The 16,812-nt window shown below is 37.7% G+C and overlaps 1 long non-coding RNA gene across 1 annotated transcript in view; it reads right to left on the bottom strand.

Annotated features, from left to right (window-relative positions):
* LOC139145910 (uncharacterized) overlaps positions 1-10,337 on the bottom strand; it is a 39,680-nt gene extending 29,343 nt beyond the window's left edge. The window contains exons 1-2 of the long non-coding RNA XR_011555044.1: positions 10,085-10,337; positions 8,271-8,361 (exon numbers count right to left, since the gene is read on the bottom strand). This is a non-coding gene — a long non-coding RNA (uncharacterized lncRNA). The remainder of the gene's footprint in view (positions 1-8,270; positions 8,362-10,084) is intronic.
* Positions 10,338-16,812: the final 6,475 nt, after the last annotated feature.

Raw genomic sequence — 16,812 nt, 5'->3', positions numbered from 1 at the left:
CTTCATATTTGGTATGATGGGAGACCTTATGACACCACATCCTGTACCTCATTAATTATGCGCATATCTAATTCTGAGCCAGCCAATAGAGCTAGAGGTCTGATTTTTGGTATATAGGGATAACTTAGCATTACAATTTTTTTGACAAAATATTACGTGACCTCGATGACCTTTGACCTTAAATATGAATATATGTCCATAACTCAGTAACCACAAGTGCTACAGCCTTCATATTTGGTATGATGGGAGACCTTATGACACCACATCCTGTACCTCATTAATTATGCACATATCTAATTCTGAGGCAGCCAATAAAGCTAGAGGACTGATTTTTGGTATATAGGGATAACTTAGCAATACAATTTTTTTGACAAAATATCACGTGACCTCGATGACCTTTGACCTTGAATATACGTATATGTCCATAACTCAGTAACCACAAGTGCTACACCCTTCATATTTTGTATGATGGGAGACCTTATGGTACCATATGTCATGCCTCATTAAATATGCACATATCTAATTTTGGGCAAGCTAACAGAGCTAGAGGTCTGATTTTTGGTATATAGGGATAACTATGGGATACGATTTTTTTCACAAAATGTCAAGTGACCTCGATGACCTTTGACCTCAAATATACATAAATGTCCATAACTCGGTAACCACAAGTACTTCATCCTTCATATTTGTTATGATTGGAGACCTTATGACGGCATATCATAAACCTCATTAAATATGCACATATCTAATTCTGGGAAAAACAATACAGCTAGAGGTCTGATTTTTGGTATATGGGGAAAAGTATGGGATACAATTTTTTTTTCACAAAATGTCACATGACCTAATTGACCTCCAGAACCAACACACCGATTGAACTGAAATTTTACTCATATCATCCTTAGAGTGATCTCTTTGAAGTTTGCGAAAGACGTTTCGATCGGTCACGCGATCTGGCCGCCATATTGGATTTTCGAAAAATACCAATTTAATCTTCAAAAATCTACTTTTCCAAAACGAAACCACCGATTGAGTCGACATTTTACTCATGTCATCCTTGAAGTGATACATGACGAGTACTATAAGATAAAAATCTTTTCTCAAATACCCGATTTCAAGGTCAATTTTTGTGTGTATATGTCATATTAGGCTTGGGCACCGCCAACGCTGCTTGCAGCTTTAATTTAGCTTTACTTTACCAAGACAACACAACACTATCTATTCCTATGAGTTAAAGAGCAACGTTGTGACATTAAGATTTTGCATGGTTTAATAGTCAATGTCAAAACTACTTGTTTCAACTAAATTAGCATTTCAAATGGGAAATTATTATCAACAAGACATGAATACTATAAGTACCATGATGAAGAGAAGTTTGGGCCTGCCAGGTAACTCAGAAACCCTACCGGCACAACAAAATGCATGCGCAGTGCTGTGTACACATAAACTAGTACATGGCTTCATTTGGTTGATAGTCAAATGGATCTCTCATCATTGCAGAGAATTGTAATTTGAGATTCACACTTTTAAATGGATCAAACAGAAATGGCACTGCAAAGTGGTTGTTTGGGAACACTAGCTGGCAAAACAACAACAGCAAAACAGTGACTACCTATGCAGTGACTGATTGCACAAGTTCATTAACAGCCACACCAGTCTAGCTGAAACTTTTGAAGCATAAGAAACATTTGAATGCAGAAACTGACAGAGACAATTCAATCAGTCTTATGATTGAAACTGATGGTAATATTCAGACAACACTTGAAGAAAAGGTTCAAAAGTCGCATATACACTACGAATCTCCTTGAAGACATTATAACATAACAGTACAGATGGAATCTGTACACATTGCATTGAAGAGTATAACAGTAGGGAGATTGAAATCTACCAAACAACATACCGGTACTGGAGGGTATTCCATGAATGAGAAAACCATTTGAATAACCACCGTTTGGATAAAAGAATCGGTCTTTAAAATGAAGTCATGAGACTGCCCTCTACTGGGTGTATGTGAGAACACTGACTTGGAACACTGAACTGTCATGACCCTAAGAAATGAAATGAACTGAACATTAACTTCTATTATATTATACCTGTATATTGATGTCCCAAATACAGCAATCTGATTGGTTGAGACGCGAAAAGAACCATGGTATATTGGCGATATCGGCTGGCATGCCCGCGAGCTCTCAGCGTGAGCAAAAATCCATTTTTGACGTTCGACGCCAGAATTTCAATATACTATTATAATTATGATATAATAGCAATAAATCACACCCAGCTACAGTATGCCACTCAATTCATGTCATATCGCTCATGTATATATGTTGTGAACTGATCAAAATCTACCATCACTGGGTGTGCTTTATTGTGTAAATATGTGGACTGGCATGAACCCTGAAAATGAACTTGGAACTTTGAACACTGAACCGTATAATCAAAAGAGCATGAGTTTTTTAAACATGAAAGTTAAAGCAGTTTTTGATAGCGTGATATAATGTACTGGTGAAAGTGTAATTTTCAATTATTTTATTTGGAAAAGTCTGGAACAACTATCTTAGCAAGATAGATTGAGTGTACAAGGCACACAGAGTAGTTAACAATGCAAACCCAAACTTCTGTGTGTCATAATGTTTAAAAGTCACAAATTTTAGAATGTATTCTAATAAAGTCTCTGGCTGACATTTGAACTCACTGGTAGTGTTAATGGTTTTGTAATCAATTGGCCAGAGCAACTGAGGAGGTCAGGCTGTGATATCAATTTTCTCCAAACTGTGCTTGCCTTTATTAACATGAAAACTGACGCCTTCCAAAATCAGAGACATTTCTACCTTCAGCAGAGACACTTCATGTCACTGGACTCCATACAGATATTGCACTGTCTCTCACCTTAGTGTTATGTTTCACTGTATGTAGCTAGCCAATGTTTATTATTTGACTAAAGTCCCAATTGAAAACTAGCCGTATATTCTATAGAATTTGACAATTGTGTCTCCCGACTGCTTGCTCAGACCTGGTAATAATTCCAAACATAATTGTTGAGCTGTACATGAGCTTTCACTTTTAACACTACACTAGGAGAACCCTACAGCTTATTGTGTGATTGGATCAGTACCGGTATACTTTTCAATAGGGGTTGATTGGTAGGGCAAATCAGCTCTGGCTAGTTATAGTCATGAATATTTCTTTATGTGGTCAGACCTATGGGTATGTGGCAATGGTATTTCAAGTCACACAGAACCTTGAAAGTTGTTTACTTGTTCAAAGAATTATCAGGTATATGCAAAGCCACTGTCACCATTACAGAGCTATTATTGCTCTCTAACATTGTGACTTCATTTAAATGACACAGTGTATTGTAGACTGAGTGCACTATGGTATGCCTACAGTTTGCATTGCCTACAAGGTAGCATTATAAATGTATACTGCATTAACAGTAAATTTACTTTGTACTTGTACACACAACATTTTCTCTACCAAAAAATTTCTAAATTCTCTTGACTACTTCTCTGGATCAAGTCAGATTCGCTAAACATTTTCTTATCATATGATTCCACAGCAATAATACAGAATTGGTCAGAGGTATGTTGTCAACTGAGTCAATCTCATGACATACATGTACATGTACATCCGCGATGTCTTAATTTGTTGCCTCAACTCTATCATTGGTGCTCTGAAGTCAAACTCGCAAATTTTTGTGCCTTCCATTGTTATCACCATCAGATCATTTATCACATCTTCGCTCAGACAACTACCGGTATACGTTTCGATGTTTTAATCGTGTTGTGGGTACTCGCGAACCCACATTCACATGGGACAGATGAGACTGATATCACGGCTGCAATTCTGGCTGACTTTGTCGCCATGGAAACATGGAAACGTTGAAACATCACTGCTACTCGATGCCTGGCTAACGTCGCTTGATGTTTTTTCTCCTTCCACATTTTTCGATGGTGCAAAGAAACTGTCGACGGTCTTACGTTTTGACATATTTTGGAAGTACTGACTAAACTGTAAATAGCAGTTGGAAAAACTATCGTACCACCCTGATCAAAAGTGTAGGCCCAGTGTACGCATCAGGCACAATGGAAAAAAGAACATTTTTTTGAAATAAGGACAAACTCTATTGAACATGTTAGATTGTTATTGGTACAGCCTTGAAGGAAACAATTGACGCCATGTGATTTACAGGATGTAGGACAAAATGTTGCAAAATCATGAACATTTTTTATAAGCAAACATTTAATTTTTAGTCATAGATAAACTACGCATAGGAGGGAAACCACGTGTCCTTGGCATGTCTTTGTTATGGAGACTGCGTTTTTTTCAATGCGTATTGGATTCTGCAGACGTCAGTTTACTTTGCGTACTTCAAAGTAATTATGTGTGAAATACGCAGGATTTTGTTTTATCGGAAGTTTTTTGTCATGGTATCATAAATTTTGTCAAAACCTCCAGAAATTTATCATTTGTTTTATACTTTTTGAAATTATCATTCTGTAGGTCATCATGCTCAATGTTTCACGATTCAGCTAAATGTACATGTAGCAAGGAATTCATATATTTCACACTCTCTCAATATCACCCTTTGGGGCGCTCTTCAAATGGTTGGAAATGACCTCATTGACCCAACTGGCTTTGCATTAGCTCTATCAGCATAACAGATCCCAAAGGTCAGCTGACGTATTTACAAATGATAAAAAATGATGAAAACATGGCAGAAAATACGTCAAATCAATTTTAACCCTTTGAGTGCCAGAGTCAATTTTTGTCACCTTTATAAAATATAACCCAGACAATGTTTTTCAGGTTCAAACATGTTTTTTTTAGATTTTCCCCAAAATTTTGACCCAAAACTGGCGTCTATGAAAAGTGCTGTCAATTTGGTCCAAAATTTTCGAAAGAATTACAGAAAAATTCATAAAAATTAGGAAAATGTAGCACTAAAATTTTGGTGGGCAAAATTTTAGCATTCAAAGGATTAACAACTTGACAAGGATTGTGACATCAGGTAAGGAAGAACTCAGTGCCACCACAGACTTTCCAAAATGCATCATAAAAATGTAGCATCAAAACAAATGGATGCAGCTCTGTGCAATATGTTTTTAGTTTACTGTAAGGTCGTCATACAACTAGTTCAAGAGTTTCAATGTCAGGATTCCTATAACACTGGTAGTTTATACCTTTTATGTATGTCAGTAATCTTCAGACTTAATTCTAGGATGCGCCATTACACAATTCGCGCAATAAAATCTCGAATCTACGTTTGATGCGCCACTAAGGGCGCAACATTATATGAATGGGTCGATCACGCAGAATTTACGTAGTTCATATATTCGCGTAGCTCCCTGAAGGTCATTACCTCAGTCCTAGTGTGACATGTAAAACAATTCAGTTACCCATCAACCTTTGCAATTAAATACCCACTACAGCATATATGGTGGTACATAGGAAGCTGGGTAGAAAGGACTAATGTAGGGGCAACGGTGTATTGGAGCCGTAAGCATGTTGCATGGCTGATGAATGTAAAACAACAGTACTGGCCGCTGCGTAATGGTGGAAAGCTAGTCGCCACTTGGATTTTTAACGCCAGTATAGTTGATGAACCCAGGATGATCGGGCAGTCCCTTAAATTGAAGCGTTTGCAACGTCTACCATCCATACAAACGAAACGTTGAACACTGCAAGGAAAACATCCATGATCGTTTTGAAGAGCAATACATTTTAGGTCGGACACATCTCGTTTTCCAGAGTAGCAAGGTCTTGGCATAGAACAACACTGCTGTGTAAAACCCTTTTTCTAATACATACGAGTTATGTTTAAAAGTTGATGTTGACTTTATTAAGGTCGTATGCAGTGTTCGCGCTAGGATTTTTTTCAAATTAGCCACGGTCTGCTGGTGTGGCTAATTGATGCAAAAAAACATTAGCCACAGCGAAAATTGATTAGCCACGCAAATATTTTACTAAAAACACAAAGATGTGCAACTGATGTGACTCTGTTATTCAAAGTAAACAATGTTTGTGGTCTGCTTTTTCTGCAGTTTTTGCGTTTTAAACCGTTTCAAAGGTAAATAAATAAATAAATAAATAAATAAATAAATAAATAAATAAATGTTGGACGTCACTGGAACATTTCTAAACACACTTCATGAGCAAATCATTTTTTAGTCATAAACTCACTTGTTCCCGGGCAAGAAGACAAAAAAAATTGCTAGCACAGCCAGTTTCAACTGGCCTGCCTGTGACTTGAGGTTTCACTGCCTGCTCTTCAGCTGCAAAATGTGAGGGAAAAATTGCGTCTGACATGAAGATTTTTTACATAAATTTACGAAACTTGTGTACCAAAAACTATAGCAAAATACCACAGACTTTTTCCTCCTTGTCTTTGCAGATACGAATCAGTCTTTTTTTTAGCGTAGAGCATGACCGTTTACACATGATATAACATTGCAGTACCTGATCTGATAACAATACTATGCTTTTGTGCTTTCCTACAACCTCGGGAGCTCCACGTGAATTTCTGTGTGAATACAATACCCTATGCATTGGAAGCATTCTGCTCCTTGATACCCATGTAATAATTGCGGAAATAATGAAAGTACAACAACAGCAACAACAACAAAATCTACACAAAATAGCATGTCATGCGATCGCAGTGTCCGATGCGACGATGGTGGTTGACTCCCACATGCATGTGTTGTATTCAAAAGCATGGACGGTCATGATGAGCGCACTATTTGTTGAAAGGGGTTAGTAAATATCACAGACTTTTACAAACCCATTACGTTTGATAAGATTACCTTACTGATGAAAGAAAGCAATAGACGATAAGCAAGTAATGGAGAATGGAAGTTCAAGTGACGGAACTGCGAGTAAAACCAAACTTATTTGTGGTATTTTTAATCCTCGGTCCCTCTTCCCTAATAGAAGAGTCCTTTTTTGATGTCATATCCGCCATACCTGTATGCCAGTCCGGTTGTCTCAACGTGGCGATGCGCTGCGATGGACGATTATTTTCTTTCTTGACAAGAGAGATTTCATGTGTCACAGCACGATCCGAATAAATGACCCTTTTATTTGAGGCATTTCGCTCATGACTACAACAAATTTCATTGTTTATTTTTATCTTTGAAAGGTCTGTATTTTTGCGTGCTGCTACGGCCAGATCACAGTGCATGCATGTACTGTAGACCCACCTCAGTTGAATTTTTACGGAGCTTGACGTCAAATCGTATGGTTTGTTTGTCTTTTTTCCGAGATTAAATTCAAGCTGCAATTTCCTAGAAATTCGTCTTCTTCATCCCAGAATTGCATACGTTCTTTGAAATCGAACTTGGATGAGAAATTTCATGTCAGTTACATAGGCTCAGAAACGTCCGTCTCTGTGTTCATTTTGCTGCAGGCAATGCGTTTCTACATGTCGTTTGCTCCCGATCGACTTTGCTACTCTCCTCAGCTGTCTCCTACATTTCATACGCTAGCCGATCGGGCTAGTAGAGATACCAAAAGTTACTTGCCCGGCGGTAAAAACTGCTTGCCCGTGAGTTCGGGGTAGTGAATTTGCTCACCCCTTATAATAAAATATATACATTCCTATTCTGGTGAACGGAGTATTGCGTCGCTTCCAGCCAGCACCCGGAAGTAATAGTGCGGAGGCGATCGTAGTTGAGTGATTGATCCGATGATGTGTCCAAACAATTTTGGGGCGAAAAATTCAATTCGCAAGCGTGGCTAATGACTTTCAAAAAATTTTCGCAAAATGAGAGTTTTATTCGCATTTTGCGAGTGTGGCGAGCGCTAGCGCGAACACTGCGTATGGGTTACACTCTCGTGCTGTATCACTATCAGTGTATGAGTAATTGTCGATGCGTGCAAATCAAGGGCCACTCACTTTGATGCATGTTCATGTAGTTCATCAGGTTTGTAGCTTTCCAATCAAGACTTTGCCAAATACTGTTTGGTTGTGTCTGTACAGTCACCATTTTAAAATTTTGGAATCTCAAGAGATGTTAATGTTGTGTATGGGAACAGACTTGTTGTATGGGTCCAATACACCCAGCCACAGACTGGTTGGCACCCTCCCTTTAAACTTCCATGTTGATACTCATACTGTTGACAATGCAGCAGTTTTAAAAAACAATATCAAAAATATTCTTTCAGAATACTTGAAGTTGAGAGATTATATGAATTATCAAATGATGATACATGTAATAATTGAGTTCATGGCTTATTCTTATTATTTAGAGTTTACTCTGTATGTATAAACTTACTTTTGACATTCATGCAGAATATTCTTTTCTGATTTCTGGAGCTATGTTGTGGACCAGCTTTACGAAGAGTATCCATACCACTTTTCGTAATCTACAATATTCAAAAGGAAGAAAACTTTGTTAATGAGAATTGGAGAATTAAATGGCATAATTTTGATCAATCAATTCACTGCGTAGTGTTTTTGATTTAATATGCACTCTCTTCATTTTGTAGCAGCTTCATCCCCCAAAACTAAAGACTAAAACTTTGCTCAAACTTTCCTCAGACAAACATTCAACCATTCTCTTTCAAAATCCAGAATAAAAACCGGGGTCACCATGCAAAATTTGGTACTAGAGCTACAAATTACCCAATATTTTACAATATTTAAAATTCAAAATAGCCACCATCCCTGTGTTAACTCCATGGGGAAAAATAATATTTTTGATTTTTAAATAAGGTGGTGAAAAGTTTTCTATACCAAGAGCTTTAACCCTTTGAGCACCAGAGTCAATTTTTGTCACCCTTATCAATTATACCTCAGTCAATTTTGTCAGATTTTTGCAAAAATTTTGATAAAAAACTGAGGCCAATGAAATGTTGTGTTAATTTGGTCCAAAATTATCAAAAAATTACAGAAAAGTTCATAAAAATTGGTAAAATGTTGGACTAAAATTTTGGTGGGAAAAAATACAGCAATCAAAGGGTTAAAATGAATCCCACAATTGGTAGATCAGAAAGAATTGTACAAGTTTGAGAGTCTGAATATCTGCCCCCCCCCCCAACATTTTTGTCGCATTGAGTATTTTACACAAAATACCCCTGAATTCTAAAATGCTAGACTTTAGAAGGGATTTTTTAACCTTTTGCGTGCCAAAGCAGATTTTTTGTCACCTTAAAAACATGTTACCAAGCCAATTCTTTTGATTTTTCCCAAAACATTTGATCAAAAACTGTAGTCAATGTAAATTGATGTCCATTCAGTCCAAAATTATCAAAAAAAATTACAGACATAATCATAAAAATGAATAAAATGTTACACTAAAATTTTAGAGGGAAAAAATTATAGCACTCAAAGGGTTAAAAATGGGACCATGTTTATATTTAGTCTTGGCCAACAATTTTATTTGGAAACACTTCCCGGCGGTGGATCTGAAGAAAGATCCCCTCCCCATGATGATTTTATTGATACAGGCCTTTAAGAGCAGCAAATATGAATTCAAAATTCATCAGCATTCACAGGAATAGGAACCACCAGTTGAAAAAGCTTGTGATTATGCATGTAATCACTAACTGAAATGGCGCATATGTATTATTCCACACTAGGCGCTTTGCTCGTTGCTTCTTGAAGCCCTATGTGACTGAATTTTCTTGTTTGACGCTCAGACGCACGAGAAAATGAATAACAATTAGTGAGATCCTTACAAACGAATGCAAAGGATAGTGAACTTATACAAAGCTGCAGCTGTCTTCATTCATGCAAACTCATACGGTGTGGGAATGGTGTTTTTTAGGTAAAGTGGTCGAGATACCTTTGGCACAGCAACTGTAGCTGCAGTCAGTAGCTCGAGGTTTTGCCTGGGTTTTGGGTTGGACGGCAAAACCCGTATCTGGTTGCTGTGCTCGGTAAGTACATGTGTTTTTACTGTAAATCGTATGGTTTCCGACTTTTGTCTTCGACTCGGACGACACCGTGATTCATTGATCTATTTTCGCGATCTTTAGGAAAAGCGCAGTGTCAGTATTATAGTCCCTTTAGACTTTCTCATCTCAAATGATTCGCTTACAGCTTCTAAAATTGTAATGAAAAGGCATATATATGTATGATACATACCGAGTAGTGCACCCTCGCTCTGAAGTTTCTCAAAGTGACGTGACAGACACTACAGCCCGCAGAGTTCTGGCTGATCAGAACTACATGAATTTCGGAAGATCATCGGCTTACAGAGGGTAAACAGGAACATTGTAGAATTGTGAATTCATTACAGAGTCCACCATCACCTTTTCAAGTCTGGGAACGGATCTCTCTTCTCCGTAACACAGTGTGAGACACGATAATGACAGATTCACACCTCCTCATGCAGAACAGTATGAACTTTATATACGGATATACCAGCGCATGCGCATACTATATGCTCGTAAAATGCGCTTGCGCGTGCAGCCATAGGGGTTGCTTAAATATCCGTCCCCAGGGGTGGGGCATGTTGGGTGGGGGAAGGGGTGTCTCGGTCTCAGCGAAGTCTTCTTCTTGCTATCGCAGTATGAATTCTACCTCAGACAATCAAGAAACAAATAATAGGGCTCGTTTGTCTTCGAAAACGACAAAGTGACAACCTCAGGTGCAATTGGGTACGAGTTGCTGCGCATCTTGGACGAATGGAGCATGTCTAAGGCCAATAAATAAATAAATAAATAAATAAATTGTGCTGTTCCAACATGGTTTTCAAAAAAAGGGTAGGTAGGTCGGCAGGATTTTTTTTCCAACATTTTTCTATTTTTAAATATGCATTTTTCAGGCGTTCAGGGCCGCGGTCAAATACTGGCCTACAACATTTCCAGAAAATGTATCACACATATAAGGGGGGGGGGTGATAAAAGACATCCTCGTTCAAACAAAAATCAAATGCCAAGTAACGAACGCGTGATTTTACGGGCTTTTTCCTTTCTTTTTTTACTTCCGTGTTTACGTAGCTCTAAAAATTTTCGGCAGGTAAAAATGGGGTAGGTCGGGTTATCGGAAAAGCACAATTTGTTTTTGTTCGGCCTAAGCTTAAACAATACGCATATCGAGGACATCGCCATCGAGAATTTATAAATAAGAGAGCCTTCAGTTATTATGACGGAGTGCCGGGTGGGAGGAACTGAGAGTGATCATCCATCAGGTAAAATGTGGATCCCGACCCCCCCCCCCCGTTGCCCCTTTCTAAAATATGACTTTCCCTCTGATGCCCCTTTCAAAAATGAGACACCCCCTCCAAACTCAAAAGTTCGAAATGTGTATATATTAGCTTGATAGAACTACTGGCTTTGTTATAGGGCCAATTACAAGTAAAGATATTAATATAAGGCCATTTGCTGTAAACGTTTGTCATACGTTAAGTTTTCTTGTGCTGTGAATCAAATGCTGTTTCCTGTCCAACTCCATAGCATGTGTATGTCAACAAAGCCTATGCACGTATAATGACTATTGTTATTGTTGACAAATGAATTCCAGTCCGGACGTGAATATGATTATCAACAACAACACTGCTGACTGTACTATGCGGTATAATGGTAAAGTGACACCACGCTTAATATCCATCATTGACAAAAATACAGAGATGATATATCTTAAAGGAAAGATTCATAATAAGATAGAATCCATGATGTGAAAGGTAGACTGAAATGCCGGTATTATGTATTAACGAATATATGAATAGTACCAAGTAGTTTATATACGAAATGGTAATTAACCTATACTTTGCTAGCCTGATTCGTGAACAATTATGTACAGCAAACCATGGATCTTTTTACCTCCATATTAAAGCAAACTTATCGGTGCAAGACAAAATATATACGTCATGAAAGAAGTCCCATCAAAAAATAAACTGGCCTTGAATGTTAAAAGTTATAAAAGACTCATGTCAGAGCCTCCGGAGGTGGGAGGCGGCGTAGCCAAAGCCGGACACTCTCGCCATACTCGTAGCGCTGGGTACAAGCCAGAGTATGTCCTGTAAGTACCTAACATAAGATCCTTACGGCCAATAATAACAGTATTATTACACTGAGTAGAGTGCTAGGCACAAGGCTAGCCAGAGTTTGTCCGGAAAGTAGTATAAGATCCTTACGGCCGCCAATATGATTACACTGAGTAGAGTGCTTGCGTATCAGATCGTGACCGGACAAAGGTAATTAGCGCCTCGAAATGAAAGACTTAAAAATTTTTTCTCAAATTTTCCTCAAACAAACTTTTTACCATTCCCTTTTCAAAATCAAATATAAAAACCGGGGCCACCATGCAAAATTTGATACTAGAGATATTACCCAATTCTTTCCAATATTTGAAATTTTAAATTGCCGCTATCCCTGTGTTGTCTCTACCACTAGTGGAGGAAAATAAATTGATTTTTACAATACTAAGCCTCTGTGAAAACTTTATTTACTCCATAAGCTTCAAAATAAGCTCCCGCAAGTGGTAGGCCAAAGGAATATTTTTAAAGTTTGAGAGTTCGAATATCCGTCCCCGAAGCGCGTTCTACCATAATAAATGCAAATATTTGCCGGCTCAAATAAGTCAGGCCTCTTGTTGCGATTGCATATACATCTTCGACTGTGTACACTACTGACTTCTCGCAAACTAACAATGCGAATGTTGGTGAAGTTCTTCGTAGCTCCACCAACTCTAATTTGTATGCAAGGCCAACTACGGCCAAGAAACATCGCCTGCACATCAACTATGAGCTACGATAGGAAAACCTCGATAATGTCCCTCAATTTATTCGAAAGTCCAGTCGTTATTAATAGCAGCCAACAAAGATTGTTTGTCTCTGTGATAGCATTTGTTTAATAGAGCCCGCCCTCCCTAACAAGCTAAGTGGTTATAGCTTGCTGCGATGCATGTTGATTGTTTGCAAATATGAATAAATGACGTCACAGGTCTCGTTGAAGTTTATGTGAACTTTTCTCTCGTAATTTAACGGTTCTTTTACTTCCGCGCTAACGACAGGCGTTAGAAAAAGTTTAGGGTCGGTTAGATGGGATATCGGAACCACATGATTTTCCCCCGTATAGGCCTAGTAGCCTCATTGACTTTTAAAATTTCTTCTGCTTGTATACTCATGACAATGAAGATCTGCGTGTACAAGCAATGTATATGCTTCTTACTAACGTGTGAAAAATGCCATTTTTGCAAAAGGCGCATCAGAATTTTTGATCAATTTGCCCCAACCCCAGTGGTTTACACCGTAAGCCATCGAAACTATTGTTTGCTGCCCTCTGCGACGAATCACGTGACTGTGATTGTTCTCTTGCTTTCATTCTTCGAAGCTACTTCGTTGAACGTACGTACGCTATGTCGTGCTCACTGTGGACCGTAAAGAAAGTCCGGATTGCCAGAATGAAGAAAGTCACTGTGAGTAATGAACTTGTTAGACATTTCAATTTCCTAAGTATTTGTTTGTTTAGTTTTTTTATCGGAAAAGTTTTACGTAACTAGAGTTACATGTGCAGTCTTGCACTCTTATCCTTCTGCGGTTCCTATATTTTCACTTTCCCTTAGCCGTCAAACATTCATCTTAGGCCTAATAGAGTTATTAGTGTAGAAATGATAATGACATGTCCCACATAAACATAAAAAGCGCATTCTTCAACCATTTATCGAGTCTCCTTGTAGAGGGTTGGCTCAAGCTTAAAACTTTATTGAAACGCTTACGGTTAGAATTTCACTGTCTTCGGGTGACAGCTTTGACTGGCGTCTAAGACATGAACTACGTATCCTGTGTTGTTAAATTAATTTATCGATAGTAGCATCGCATATTGTACACAACACGTTATGTTGGCAAGACTAAAATTTAGCATTTCAACAGACTGTAGGCCGATTTTAAGAATAAACATATACTTTGCAAATTGATCATGACGAAAATATTATCCAAAGTCACGGCTGTTGTTCCTGTATTAAAGTTGGACCGCGCACCGGGACAGATATTCAGATTCTCAAACTTTTGAAAAAAAACTGTCCCGGTCCATATCTTGTATGCCCTTATTTTTAAGTTCTTGGAGTGAGGATTTCACTTTTCTTTTTAACTGAAACTTAATGTAGCCCAAATTTTAACACTGAGATAAAGGACATTTTGAATTTCAAATGTTGGTAAATGTGTAGGCTAATAGTTTGCTTGTCTAGTACAAAATCTATCCGATGGTCCCCGGTTTATATTCTTGATTTTGAAAGAGAATGGTTGAAAGTTTTTTGAAGAAATTTTGACTTTCAGTTTCGAGGTAGGGCCTACATGCTAACTTAAGGCAATACGCGCCTTGAAATTGAATTGCTTAAATTTTGATGAAATCTTCTTCCATGAAACCTTCAACCATAATAATGAATGAAAATAAGCTTAATCAAAGAATTAGAGGTAAGTTTTCATGTGAAAATTTTGGTACTAGAGAAACAAATCAGGCTCACTGTTCTTGGAAATTCAAAATGACCGATATCCCTGTGTCAACTCTAAAAGAGCAGCAGTGTTGATTGATACTAGTAATATCACTGGAAGGAAAATTTTTAGTGTATAGGTGATACAACATAACTTTCTTCAAGTACAAAAAGTAATAGTATGTATTATTTGAGTTTCATAAATCTTCTTAAGTAATTTACGGTAGTATTATTATTTATAATGCTCTGTTTTTAGCATCGTTCACAGTAATTTCCCCAAGAGGAAATCTGTATGGTAATATATATATATATATATATATATATATATATATATATATATATATATATATATATATATATATATATATATATATATATATATATTCGACTGTGGTTTCTCAGGTTGTCCCCAGTGTTGTCGGTGGCGTGGTTATGATACATTCGTTTATAGGGTATTACACACGTACCAATCTGCTGGTTCAAATATTTTATTATATCTGCACAACGTTTCGTCCTAAAAGTAGGAATTCCTCAGGTGCTACAGAACAAAAAGTTTCAACGCGGATTGAGTTACAGTGGTATTTTTCGTAAGAACTCCTATATTTTCACGATACCGTCCCATAGTATTTACTCTGACATGTAAATTTTCGTACGAAATATACCACTGTAACTCACTCCGTGTTGAAAGTTTTTGTTCTGTAGCACCTGAGGAAGTCCTACTTTTAGGACGAAACGTTGTGCAGATATAATAAACTATTTGAACCAGCAGATTGGTACGTGTGTAATACCCCATAAACGTGTGTGTGTGTATATATATATATATATATATATATATATATATATATATATATATATATATATATATATATATATATATATACATACACACACACACACACACACAAAGATATTCAAATGACAGCTTTTGTATAATTTTGTCATGACAATTAAGCTTATATAAATGGAAGGAAAACAAATGTACAACTTACATCTTCCAGAATGTCGTCGCACATCTCATCATGGCCCCTCTACAAATTTGTATCTCACATACAGCCTACGTAATTGTGGTGGGACCGCATTCCAATACCTATACCTGTAACAGTGATTTTGAAAAGACTATGTTTAAACAATTTTTGCGTAACACATTCTCGGAAGTGCATATATATACTGGGCCCTGTGGGATACTAGGGTCACCGTGTGCCAGGTACACGTCTATGCGTGTCGCACAGAGCATGGATGTAAAAATAGACATCCATGCACAGTATCTGCTGGCTTGATCACACTAGTTTGACAAGCTATATCGGTACAAATCTGTGATGCCTTCGTTGCTTGCGTGTATATGGTTCTATAAGCAACACAAACTTCGTCGAAATTTGTGAACAAAATCGTCGTTTCTTCGTGCAAGGGGAGGTTTTTGGGAATATTTGTCATAGACCTTGATCGTGTCTGTTTGTTCGCTTCAATGCTTTATAAATAATTTTTCCGGCCCTATTTCATTGTCTGTGCTTTTCATTCCTGATTACAGAACTTGACAGGCGACGTGAAATTCTAGTATTTACATGTTGTAGAATCCAAAACGAGTACTCGATCTGTCCACTTTTGATCAAACTGCTGAATATAGATCGTTCATGGAAAAAAGTAATTCACGTTATTTTGTTCGAATGTCTCCAAGAATATTTCTTCATACAAGCAAGTTTTCTTTACCCCAGACACTACCTTAAGCCAGGGTAGAGTAATCGTCGTGTGCGAAAAGAAAAGTTTTCGGAATGTTTACCCCCAGATGCTGATCGTCTATGGTTGTTTTGACGGTACAGTAATATCATATCATATCATATCATATCATTTTGCCTCATTTAGTATCTCTTTGCTTTCGACATTATCAGACTTGCAGACGATACGAAATTCAAGTATCCACGATATCTCGCTATTGATCTGTTGTCAATCTCGTGGATATAGCAGATATAGGTTATATCACCTAAACGATGTATAGGGTGATCAACAATCTTGTTCACTTCACATAATGAGAGAAGAGGTGCAAACTCAACTTTTGAGATTATCGATCTTGTGAGGACGCCGTTTTGCGGACATTAATAGGGCCTAGATCGCTTAACTTTTGCTCCTTCGGTGTACAGTGTATTCGGCGTAAAGTAACATTAAAGAATGCGGTCGTCGGAACTCTGCTCAAAGGTTGCCAGAGACCCCTACGATCGATGCAAATACTGTATCTAGGGAACGTTGGCGTTTATGAAAGTTAAATATGTTTGTTGAAAATGAATATTTAAATGTCGCAGGTAAAACTTGAAGTGATGCACCTAAATATCGTGCACTAAATTGTTTGTGAACAAGTAAGTCGCACACTCGCAGTTCCGATGATTGCCTCCCCTCGGGCGCCTGTATCCACAGCAAGGCCCATCTGCCATGACAATATTGATATGCAGTTG

Source organism: Ptychodera flava, chromosome 12 (genome assembly GCF_041260155.1).
Source record: "Ptychodera flava strain L36383 chromosome 12, AS_Pfla_20210202, whole genome shotgun sequence".
Lineage (NCBI taxonomy): Eukaryota > Metazoa > Hemichordata > Enteropneusta > Ptychoderidae > Ptychodera > Ptychodera flava.
The sequence above is the reverse complement of the archived record's forward strand: the minus strand, read 5'-3'. Positions and strand labels throughout refer to the sequence as shown.